General features: G+C 38.4%; 1 long non-coding RNA gene and 1 pseudogene across 1 annotated transcript in view; both read left to right on the forward strand.

Annotated features, from left to right (window-relative positions):
- LOC148348788 (uncharacterized) overlaps positions 1-13363 on the forward strand; it is a 78307-nt gene that overhangs the window by 23525 nt on the left and 41419 nt on the right. The gene's annotated exons all lie outside the window — the stretch shown is intronic.
- Positions 9006-9156, forward strand: LOC148348789 (U2 spliceosomal RNA; annotated as a pseudogene).

Below are 13363 nucleotides of genomic sequence, written 5' to 3' on the forward strand. Positions count from 1 at the left end.
TGTAAAAAAATGTCTTCCTCTCATCATGTATAATCATTAAGGCGGACATACACCTCTGCTCTCCTCCAACAGCCTGAGGGGACGTTGCTGAATGCGGGCATTGTTTCCTGCCTGGCTCGTGCTCCTCAAAAGCCCGCTTCCTAGCCCATTATGAAAATTAAAAATGACACAGGAAGCATTGTTTTCATTTCTCGGGATAACTGCGAGGAAAATGCTAAACAATCTCTCAACGGAGATGGAGTGCTCTCTTGTTTGTGCTGGAGCGCCGGTCGGGCCCGGTCACGCTTTGAGCAAGCCCGGGATGGCTCAGCTTGCTTTACATGATGATTCATGGGAAGAGTACGGAAAGAAAGACATACCCCGGTCAGACATTACTAACAGATTTACACGCGACACTTCTTAAGTGGGTTTTCATAGCAGATGGTTAATAGTTTGCTTTAACATTAAGCGCTAAGAAGGGGGGTGAAGACATAGGAACGTAAGCTGCCCTGTCACAAAGACGTCTGCATTACATTACCTGGCAGGTTCCCCCTGGCTTGTCGTAATTATCATAATAATGAGCAACAATTTTCCTTTTTCTCAGTGTACTTGTTAATTACTAGCAGAAGGTCAAGTCCAGGGTTAAGGAAATAAAAAGGGGAAACCAGAGCCTGTTTCAGGGTGAGACACAGCGCAGGTATGAGAGAAATGAAGGGGAGGTGATTTACTTTTATTAGTTGCAATCAGAACTCATTTAATCAAGCAGGTGGAAATGCATGCAACAGGTCCGTTCCTGGCAAATGGCTTTATAGGGGGTGCATTGCATCATCTGGTTACAATGTTCTTTTTAAGAAGTCTTAATTTCAGCTTTGGTAACAACATTTGCATCTGGTGCTTTGTTATTTTTTCGTCTTTTAAGCAAATTTTTGGAAAAAAACGTTTTCTTTTGCAAGAGGGACGAACACCGTATACTTAAAAATTCCCTTTTTTTATTTTATGTTTACGTCTACACACCATATTCTAATTATTTATGCACAGTTAAATGATCATAAATATTTGATAATTTGATGACGTATTGTTGTATTTCTTAATATTTTTCCTTTCTTTTGTATTTAGGTAGAAAAAATAACTTAACATCAGTCCACTAGAAGACATTTAAATACAATTTAAGCACTGATTTTGTGATTACATTTTACTCTTATAATGAAATAATAAACACAATTCTAAAATTAGCAGAATAATCTGAAAACACGAATGCAGATAATGTGGCAACATTTAAACTGGGTCGTAATATAATTAAAGTAGTAAAATAAAAATTTATTTTACTGTGACAAAAATATTAAAAATAAGCACAATGATCTGGCAGCTCATTTTAATTTTTTGTTACCCGTTTCACAAATGTTTTCAAGTAAATGGTAAATAGTCTGCATTTATATAGCGCTTTTCATGTCAATGAAGACCTCCCAAAGCGCTATACAATGTGCTTCACGCTTACCCATTCACACACACACTCTCACACACCAATAGGCAGTCAGCCATGCAAGGTGCCTACCTGCTTATTGGGGGCATTAGGGATTCAGTGTCTTGCCCAAGAACACTTCGACACAAAACACGGAGGAGCCGGGAATCGAACCTGCAACCAATCATTTTTATTATATTGCTGTGTAGAATGAGAAAAGAAATGGCAAAATGAATTAAGACTATTTTTTTTTAAGTAAAATGAAACCAATATTAAAATGACAAAATGATCTGCCTTTTGGGACAGATCTCACATTTTATGTACTGTGTTTCTTATTTTACCTTACAACCAAGTCGAGAAAAAAAGTAAATTCAGAAGAATGATCTCAAAAAATGTCTGCTATCACAGTTGCTCATGAGTAAGGACCAATCACTACTAGATTCTTTTTTTTTTTTCACATGACAATAGCAAGCTGTGTTACGTGTGATGGTAAAGCGAGTATCTGAATGGCCACGTAAGATTAATCAAATAATCTAATTTTGCTTTTTAATTTAGACTATAAAATGTAATACTTTATTACCACAAGAAAAACATTAAATTGTTGATTAATACATACGCTTAGAAGGTTTTGTTCTTTCTTTCATTCTTGGGATTTACTTCCACAAGGAAGTATCAAAAGAATAAAAAATACAAATGTATTTTGGGCTGTGAACTAATGAGCGATTTAGTGAGGTAAGATAAAATGACACACTTTCAACACCAGGTATTATTGAACCTAATTGTATTTTAATGTCCGGGAGGCCAATAACCACTTTGAATTTGGTTTTTCCATGGCCGCCATCTGGCGTGAAGAATGCCAACATATGTTTCCACTACGCTTGTATTTTTACCGCTATACATAGTGGTCAACACAGCAGTCGGCGCGCGTTTATTGTCGCCGTTACACTTTTGCCGTTAAGTGACATCATGTCAAAACACGTCGGCTCCTTTGCCTGCGCCGCTCGCGTTTGTTTCCCCTTGTCGCTCTCAATTTAAAGGAAGGAACATGTTTGTCAAATGCCACAGTGTTCGGCAGAGTTCACAAGGTGATGTTTTGAGTGGTCGGAGCGCCATGCTTAATTTTGCATGCGGGTTTGGAAGTCGTAGAGTGGCTTCAGTTGTGGCCTTGAGTGAGGTAAGGCGATCCCAACATGGATATTTTGGTTCCTCTGCTCTTTTGGAGAAAGGCCACAAAAAGGAAGCGCTGAAGGCTGAAATTTGTGATGAGCTTACAAAGATAACAGAGAAGATCTGTTTTTAGACACGTGCCTTCAAAGGTGATCGAATAAAATGTTTCTTAAGTCTTTTTGGTTGTGGCTCACATTGAAGTTTGGCGGCCCTTTAAGGGGATTATGAATTATGAGGCAGACCCCTAGAAAATAGTCTTTTGTCTAAATATTTAATAAACGAGCCGCACCGGACTATGTGTGAACAGTACATATTAATGCATGCTGCTGACCATAGTCGAAGAAAAATTGTCTACAATGGGTATCAAACCTGAGTAGTGCCTGTAACAGTTCCGACACTTTATCCAACTATCACACTATTTTTAGTCTTGGTACCAGGAACACTCAATTGCATAGTGCACTATAATAGGTTAAACAATCTCTACACTTTTTCACCTGTGCATCAACCTTTCAGTTTAATATGTATGCGTACGTAAAACAGCTTGTATGGTATTTTGTTCAAAGGCTTTCTGTTTTAGATAGATAGATAGATAGATAGATACTTTATTCATCCCCGTAGGGAAATTCACACTTCCAGCAGTCTACCCCATTGTTTATTAACAGATGAACATGATGCCCTAGGGGTGCTTGTAGCGAAGTGGATGACGTCACGCCAGTCCAAAAATTCGACATCCCTGCGGCATATGGAAAACTTTTCTTTTTGAAAATCCAGGGATACACCACCTCGTGTTAGCAAGTCCGCCTCCTCTCCGATTCCCCCCGGCTTTCGTGTCTCTGTTTAGCGGCGTTGAAGCCGGATTGCTCCGGGTAGCTCCGGGTGGCTACACGTTAGCGTCCGGAATGCTAAACGTGAGCCACGTTTCCGCAAAACACAGCAACTGCGCTCCCTGTGCACTTCGATGTTTTCCACCAGCACTCGATGATCTTATTTGGTCGTGAGTTCGCATTTACCATGATTACGGATGGTACTGAAGACTTATAACGCCGCTAGCCGCTTCGCTAGCTCCGGCTCTTCCTCCACGATAGGCCCCTTCATTACGCCGGCACGAGAATTCTTCAGGGCAAGGAGTTGAAATTCCTTGAATACACGCATTTCTTGTGCGTTAAAACCCATGTCCATAGGATAGAAGTAATCCATAGTGTAGTTGGTGAAGAAGTCCTTATTATCACTATTATCACACTCAGTTGTACGTTTTTTTGACATTGGCTTATCTTGTTGCTGTTCTTTGATAACCACACCTCTTAGGGTTCATGTATTGTTTGTAACCTTGAAGGTTTAATGAAAATGGGAAGCCTGGGTTTGGAGTGGCAAAATGGGGATTTTTATTTTTTTTTAATATCTAAAGGCCCCTCAACCTGTATTTCCTTGCAAGTTCAGAATCCATTAATGTCCTTTCTCCTTATTTTAAGTGTCTACTAAAGTTCTAAAATACAAAACTTAAAAAGTGTGTTCGTAACTTTAAAACTTTCTACTTGCTGATGCCATCTTCTGGCTGAAATCATTGCAGCTTCTGCTGAGCCTCTTTTGTTGTGCATGCAGGTATGTGAAACTCTTAAGTCTGCTGATAGAAACTCCTCCTTTTTCATCTTTTTTGATTTTGCATTTGGACTGTATTTAAAATGGTCCTTTTCTTACTTTCTCCATAAAAGAAAATCATAACCACGCGCTTAAAATCACTCACTTTATCTTATTTTTCTCTTTTAAGCCTTTATTACGTGTTTACCCTGGAGTGCCATGTCCAGTCAGGTGTTATAAATGAAAGTAAAGACAATTCTAATTCTTATAGTCAATACACAGCAGATTTGGGGTCGGAGTCTCGAGTGTCAAAAACACTAAACAAAGCAAAGCAATTTAATTCAAAGGACTCCAAGCAAGCAACATTAAAACAAACGTAAACCCTATAAAACATGCATTTTACCTGCAAATGCTAAACCGATATGTTTTCAGTCTCCAAAAAAATAAAGGAACAACTTCTTGTATTGTAAAGACTAAGCATTTGTGTTAAAACCTGACCAACATCACCACTTGAAAGGGAATGTATTTATAAACGGTTGTAGAATAAAGCGACCAGCATATGGAACTGATTCATCCACAAGCTGACCACAACTAGACAGCAATCCACAGTCCAAGATAAACTCCTTGCCTGCTTTGGAAGGAGGGTTACTGTGCGTTTATCTCACTGCCATTTCTTGCTTCTGAAGACTTTTTCCTGTCTTTGTGTCTTGGAACTGCTTTAAAAGTTGGCAATTGGAATTGATCCCTAAATCTTTCAGTTCATATTTTGGTTCTCCTGTTCCAAGTTAAGTTTTAAATGAGAGCCTCTTGATGTTTAAGTGGTACTTTATTTCTAATTGCTGAGACAGCATGGACAATTCATCAGGCTTAGGAACTGTAATCATCCCACTTTTTTGAGGTTGTGATGGTGAGCGTTTGCACCGACCTCAGGTCACAGTTCCATCCCAAAAATGTGTTTTATAGTTTAGACTTCTGTCAATGGGTAAATTCTCAATAGCTGTTGACCGTCCAATCATAACTAAAATGTGGAAAGATACTCAATGCTTATTTAAAATACAATTTTGCCCTTAATAGGTTGCAAAAAAAATAAAAACCCAATATTTTCAGGCACAATAACCTCAAAATAAACAATACATATTTTTTAATACAACATAAATGGTTTGTTAATAGAAATAAGAATTCACATCAACAGTTCAGGGTACAAAAGATTACTGGTAAAAATTGATTGGATAATAACCTAGAAATGTACGCCATTAGAGTACCACCCGCCTTGAGAAGCAAAACTATTTTTGGGTGGAAGTTATCTTTTTGGCAGAGTCATTGGCACCTGATAATGGAAAACCCAAAGAGTAAGATTAAGTCCAGATGGAGACTAAAATCGTGAAATGGGAGTACGAACAGACCAAAAATGTAATTGTCTACATATATAAAGTGAAGAAAATAAGTATTTGAACACCCTTCTATTTTGCTATTTCTTCCATTTAGGAGAGATCTGATATCATATCTTCATTGTAGGTGCATATCCACTGTGAGAGAGATAAACTAAAAAGAAAAATTCAGAGATCACAATGAATTTTTTTTAACGATTTCTTTATTTATTTGTGTGACAATAAATGTTAATATTCGGTACAGTAGCTTTTGTTTTCCATTACAGAGGTCAAACGTTTCCTCTAGTCTTTAACCATGTTTGCACACACTGCAGTAGGGATCTTGGCCCACTCCTCCACACAGAGCTTCTCTAGATCAGTCAGGTTTTTGGGCTGTCACTGAGAAACACGGAGTTTAAGCTCCTTCCAAAGATTTTCGATTGGGTTCAGGTCTCGAGACTGGCCTGGCCATGCTAGAACCTTGATATGCCTTTTATGGAGCCACTCCTTGGTTTTCCTGGCTGTGTGCATCGGGTCGTTGTGTTGAAAGACCCAGCCACGGCCAGTCTCCAATGCTCTGACTGAGGGAAGGACGTTGTTCCCCAAAATCTCACAATACACGGCCTCAGTCATCCTCTCTTTAATGCAGTGCACTCTTCCTGTCCCGTGTGCATAAAAACACCCTCAAAGCATGATGTTACTACTCCAAATAATCACTGTGTTCCATTTTTTCCATGTGTAAACTAGTATGATACGCTAATCATCATGATATTGTGGTTATCATGATATTGATAAAATCCTGTGTTGTTCTTAAAATTGTAACATGACAACCATGATTGCTATATTGTACCAATGTTAACATGGCAGTATTAGTATATTGTGATTGTTTCATCCAATTTAAAATTATCGACTACCTCAGTACAGCTCATCCTTATTCGGGTTCCCGTCCTGACCGAGCCATGTTCAGCATACATGGGGGGTACACTTTGAACCGGCTGCCAATTTTTCACAAAGCTTTATTAACCCCGCGAGGGGAATTAAGAAAGAAGTGCATACGTTCGTTGAACAAAGCAACGACTTCTAATTAGTATTTATGTAGCGCTAGAGTCTTCTGAGAGCGCCACAGGGGATGTTATTGTTAGGTTCAGAAAGTCAGAGTTGCACCCCTGCTGCTTCTCAGTAATTCTAAAGCTTTAGTCAGACCTCCAAAAGAGACCGATGTACCCCCGGGTGTAATAACAACGAGTTGATGGTGTAGGCTAGATGACTTGAACAGGTCAAATGATTGACTTATGTAAAGTTTAGAATAGAGTTTTATATTTGTATTTTGATATCTTTCTATGATCACTTTTGTTCGTAGCTTTCTTGTTTTTACACATTTCTGTCATGTTTTTTTAAGGCATGGAACACATTAAGTGCGGAGTATTTCAAGTCCGAATTTTCCATACACCGCATTAGTGCGTAGCATTTGCTTGAACATTGTAATGTGCTGATTGCTAACATCGGCAGTGACGCACGCAGAGCTCTCACTTAGTGTTTGGATTACATTGTACATTGATTACTGATTTTTGAGGCCTCACAAAATGTTTGTTTTTTAATCTATTTTGCTAAGGGATTACAGTACATTTTGTTGGATCCCTTTTTGTTTCCACCCATTTCCGTCTTTTTCACTTACACAAAATACGTATGAAATGTCCGATTTTTTTGTACACTTCATTTGCATGCAGCACCTGCAACATGCTAATGTATAACATCAGCAGTGATGAATCCAAAGCTCAAAAATCTAATTGAAATACTTGTGTTCACATTTCATTGTAAAAAAAAAAATCCATTTACTTCTGAGGTATATGCAAAATGTGCATTTGGTATGGATTTTCTTAATCAATTCAGCTCTGGGATTACTCTACGTTATGTTGTATGGTAATTTATCAGAAAAAGAAAAAAGAAATGTCTACTTAAAAAATCATTTTAATTGAACAAGCAGAGAAACTACTCATTGTGTTCCCAAATTAGACCATGTTTCATTTTGAGGTAATCCTAAAATATTTCCAATATGAGTTTCAAGCTGTTAGGTGTAAAAAAAATAGAAACAAAGTATTACCATTATCTTACATTTACGTATAAAGAAATACCCGATTAAAAAAGTGAAACAATTTTTGACTGTATGTAGCGCAGGCATAGCCTAGTCCAGGGTGCAGCAACAAGCGGTCTTGTCGCCGCATATTGCTCTTTGGCGCTCCCAAGTGGCTCCCTCTTAGACAATTTTCTGAAAAATGTTGACGGAAAATGTTGTTTCTCGCCTTATCCTGTCTTATCTCATACTCGCAGAATGATGTGACGATTGTTATACCCAACTGATGCGCCTCAACACCTGACGTTGGTAGTCATTAGGTGATCTAACCTACCCCTAACGCCCAGCGACAAACAGGTACCAATGTCATAAGTCTTAGATATGACTCAGTGGAGGCTCGAACCAACGACCTCCCAGTCTCCCTGGATATTATATCAGTGTCTGAAATGATATCTGCCCGGACGCCCGGGGCGTGCATCTTTTATGTCGGTCGTACAACTTACAAAACGTCTCCGCCCGGGTGGCCGACAACTTTTTCAAGAAAAAAAAAAAATAAGCAAAAGATTTTTTTTCAAATCAAACGTTTGCGTTATTCCGATTTCAAAATCTTCCTTCGGTGTAGAAATTTCGGAATTTCGGTTCATTTGGCAATTTGCGTACTCGGCAGCCAATCAGAAGCCTGAATTGAATAACTTCGTGCTTCCGGACTTTCCCGAGCGTTATAAGGTCGCTCATTTGTATTTCATTTTCCAAAGTAGGCGCACAGAGAACACAAGAAAAACGGATAAGTGTTGAGGAATCAAGCCAAAACCTCAGCCACAGAAGAACGATTCAAAAGAAGCTAGCAAAATTTATGACGCTACGGAACTTAAAGCATGGTGGAAAGAGGAGTTCACGTGGCTTGTAGCACACGACGCAACGCAAACATTGCATGAATGAAGATGAGTAAATACAGGTACATACTGATGGCAAATGGACAACAGCGATGTCATATACATGCAATGAATGTTATAAGTAGATTTATAATCAACTAATTTTAAGTGTTGTTCTGTTATTTATTCTGATTATCAATCCTTAATACTTTGCAACAACGAGTTTTTTTGCAATTAGTCGTCTTATTGTGTTTCAAGTTGTGAAAAATGGGGCAGGCAACTTTATGGCTGGGCAGGCAACTTTTCAGAGTTGTCTTTCCTGGTGTCCGCTAACTTTTTGTCATGAGTTTCAGACACTGATTATATAGATAAAAAATTGTTTTTTATTGCTCTTTCAACATTTTGGGTCGTCAACCCCTGGCCTAGTCATACATTGCGACACCATATAAACAATCGATCTAGCCTTTTTTGTAGTGCTTTATAAACCAAAATGCACAGACCACAGATTATTGCAAACCCCTTCTTGGCCTTGCTTGGCCTTTTGATGCTAGGTCCTTAGCTTGGCCTCTTTGATTTTTGCATTTCGGAGATGGAATATGAGCTTGCTCTGTCCACTCCACGCATCGGCCCGGTATTGCAGTACCTCCGGGAATCGGTGCATTCGCAATGATCGCAGCAAGGCTTTAGGGCTAGGACCTTAGCTTGGCCTTTTGGCTGAGAGTAAGTGTCCCGGCTCCTAGGCTTTGTAGCGTATTATGAACTGACCGATAACGGATAATGGATAATGAATAACGAAGATAGATCAATAACCCTTAAAAAAAAAAACCCTCACATAACCTAATTGGAGTTGTTTTGATGTTTTTATGGTATGTTGTCATTTTCTATTTCGTAATGAAACTTGATTAGAGCAAATTTGGATCAAAAGGCAATCATTGTCAGAAAGTTCTTTTTTGTTTCCTAAAACCATTTAGCTCTAATTTAAAAGCTCCATTTGCCAATGCACTTTAGTTTTTAGTTTTTTATAGCAGACATTTGGCTACCGGATCAATTCTGAGTCAGCCTACTTGTTGCCAGATTGTGATCAACATAATCTTCCCTCCCTTCATAAATTCCTAACTTTCTGCTTCTCTGGCTTGCTGCGATGTCCTCCCGCTGTGTTGTAATGCATCGTGTCTGATGCAAATAAATCACGAGTTTAAAAAGCTCCTTGTAGAGAGTTGTGAAGTGTCAAAAGGAAAATAAGACGGTAATAGTGTCCGCTGATAACCAGGTTTGTTTTTCTTTCTTGTGAAAAAAAGGAACGTAAAGTGCGGTAATAAAATGGGGCTCTGGCTTTCCAGTGAACCGGGTTCATGACCCCAACTGTTCTTGTTTGCATTCTAAATGTGCTGCACTATAATCACCACAGCCACTTGCAATAAAAGCAGTCAGAGTGGTGTTCTTAAAAGGCATCAGCGTTTCAACATTTGATACGAGCCATATGCGACAAACACCCAATGTGTTGACACGCCGTTTGTGAGCATTCCTGATACGCATGCAGACTATGTCTCTGCTTTTTTGCTGACGGTCCATTGTCATTACAGAATTTGAGTTCAATTCTGTATTTGTTATTTAGTGATAGGCCCATGGGGATACAACAGTGTCTGAAACTCATGACAAAAAGTTACCGGACACCAGGCATAAAGTTGCCTGCCCCATTTTTCACAACTCGAAACGCAATAAGACGACTTATCGCAAAAAAAACATTCTTGCAAAATATTAAGGATTGATAATCAGAATATATAACAGAACAACTCTTTAAAATTAGGTCTATTATAAATCTACTTATAACCTTCATTGCTTGTATATGACATCGCTATTTTCGATCTGCCATCAGTATGTACCTGTATTTACTCATCTTCATTCATGCAATGTTTGCTTTTGCGTCTTCTGCTGCAAGCCACGTGAACTCCTTTACACGATGCTTTTAATGTACGTTTACGTTTTGTAGCGTCATCCATTTTGTTAGCTTCTTTTGAATCTTTCTTTTGGGGCTGAGGTTTTGGCTTGATTCCACTTCTCCATTTTTCTTGTGTTCTCTGTGTGTGTACTTTGGAAAGTGAGATGCAAATGCACGACCTTATAACACTCGGGAATGTCCGGAAGCACGAAGTTATTCTATGCAGGCTTCTGATTGGCTGCAGAGTATGCAAATTGCTTAACAAACTGAAATTCCGAAATTTCCAAACCGAACGAAGATTTTGATATCGTAACAAGGCAAACGTTTGATTTGAAAAAAAACTAAAAAAATATTTTTTCTTTTTCTTTTTTTTTTTTCTTTTTTGGCCACCCGGGCAGAGACGTTGTGAAAGTTGTACGCCCGACGTAAAAGATGCACGCCCCGGGCGTCCGGTGAGACATTATATCAGACACTGGGATATAAGATAAATAATTTTGGTTTGGGGTCAGCTCTTAATGAATGAGAGATGTCAATATATGATTCTCTGCAAGAGTCTTCATTTGAGCTTTTTCCATTATTTATAATCAAACCAAATTCAAATCAAATTTCATTGTAGAGCACTTTTCAGGCAAAAATTGCCACTAAAAGTGCCGTATAAAAACATTCAGTGTACAATGCAATCCCTTCTTTTATTCCCACCCAACAAACCAAAACACCTAATACACAGACACATACAATGGTTGGAATATAATAAAAACATTAAAAAAATATAACGATTATGGCAAGGCACAGACTAACCATGTGAGGAAAGGGACCTGAGGGCGTAGGGGGCTTATCCACAACAAACTGGGCTCCCGCTGCGTTGATAAAATGGGCATGTAGATTATTTTTTACCCACTAGTCGACACAAAAAACACAAACTGTCCCTTTAACCGCTCGTATTTTTCAAAATCTGAAATTGTATCCTTTCAAGTTCGGCAAATGGTCAATGGTTCCACGAGGTGGTTCAGAGTTTCTAACACACAATTTTCACTTGTAAAAGCAATTTTGTCAGTTATCGTTAGACTGCATTTTCAACACACAGTATAAAAATGGAATTTATATGGGATTCAATGAGCCAAAATTTGGTTTTATATATCTACATAGTTTAATGCCCTCTCTACTGTTTGTAGTAACTGAACTCATTCAATGTCAGACATCTATCAAATGGGAAGGGCCAAGTGCAAGCCATTATTTTCCATTTTGACTCATTTTTTAATGCCTACAGAAAATGTAGTTATGTAGCTATAGTATATAGCAGGGGTGGCAAAAAGGTTTGACACAAAGAGTCTTTTTATCTGGCTTTTCAAGGTGCTCAATTTTTGCTTGCATAGTTCAGTACCTTTGGGGAATTCCGTGTCAATTTTAGCATGGGCTATGCTAAAATGACGCTGAAGATTTGAAGTCTTGAAATGGGATATCGTGGTGAGTGATTTGCCATTCCGTTAGACAAAAAAGTAAGCATCTTCCCATTCTTCCTGAAATGCCCTGTGTTCATCTTCATATTTCTGTTTCGTTTTGCATTTTGACCATGAGGGGAACAGTCTGCACGCTCATAAAATGTTTACTTAATTTCCCGGCATTAGACGTAACCTACGCAGATGATTGGCAGTCAGTTATGTGTCCGGAGCAGCATAAAAAAAACAAATCTGCCAAATTGATTTCAAAATATTATTTATTATTTGTTATTAACTCTGATGGATTCAAGTGTGTTTTAAGAGGGGGAAAAAACTAAACATGAAACGAGGCAAAGAGCCACAGTATATAGAAAATATGATGAGGCAAAGAGCCACATTCTTATTGGCCAAGAGCCGCGTGTTCGCCACCCCTGGTATAGAGGCATAGGAATATAGGCATAGGAATTAAAAAGAAAGTTTGAACCCTCATGTCTAATTATAAAAAAAATGTTTCTAGCTTTCGTCATTGTTTAGTAAACAACAGTTAAAGATTGCTAAGTTTCTTAAAAATACTCGTTTCCAAGAAGCTTCTGAGAAAAAAGTCTTTGTGAAAGGATGCATTTCAAGAAGAACTTTCACGTTGGTGCTTTATTGACTTTGTGATACTTCCAATATATAATCATCCATACCTAAAAACACAAGGGCATTTTGTTCACAAAATACTATTTCATTGCAAGAATACTGAACATTAATGATTTATTTAGATCAGCTTTTAACTCGAGAGTTAAACCAGGTTAAGATAAACTGAATTAATTCTAGATTTCATTGAATAGTCAAACATTAAAAAGTGTCTCTTTAACATGTTTTAAAATCCATGTGAAATTTCACATCCCTAACAGCTTGTTCTCTTTGATTTAACACATCAAAACATCAAAAAGCCCAGAATAAGACACAGTACCCCCAAGGGTGTTAACCTAATACCAGGCTCTGCTAGTATCTGCCTCTCAGGTTCCACCTATTCCTTCACCACTGCAACCTATCAAGATAGGCCTATTATACTATTAGGCACACAAACATCTGCAAACCAACCCACTGTCTTATTTTTCCTGATGTCTCTGCTCGTTTTCATCTCCATGCCAATCAGAAGACCTTGAGGAAACCATTATCTAGGAGGAAAACCATTAGGTGTAGGATAGGTTGTGAAAACAACTACGATGACATGCTAATGGCAATGGCAAAGTGGCACAAACCAGAGGCTCCTTTGGTCTCTTAAGTGTTTTTACATTCTCCTTCTGATGAAAGTAATAATAAAGAACACCGGCTGATAGAGCACGTCATCAGGAAGGCGAGGCCATTCTTTTTCGGTTGTTTACGTTTTCGTAACCTTTTTTAGATGATGAGAATAACAGAAAGAAGATCATGAGGTTGCAACCGTGACTTATGTGGCAACTGAACATTTTACCCTGACCCTCAGAAGGATCTGCGGTTAATAAAAATG

The sequence above is a fragment of the Urocampus carinirostris genome, chromosome 18 (assembly GCF_059441175.1).
Source record: "Urocampus carinirostris isolate Australia breed hairy pipefish chromosome 18, RoL_Ucar_1.0, whole genome shotgun sequence".
NCBI classification, from domain to species: domain Eukaryota; kingdom Metazoa; phylum Chordata; class Actinopteri; order Syngnathiformes; family Syngnathidae; genus Urocampus; species Urocampus carinirostris.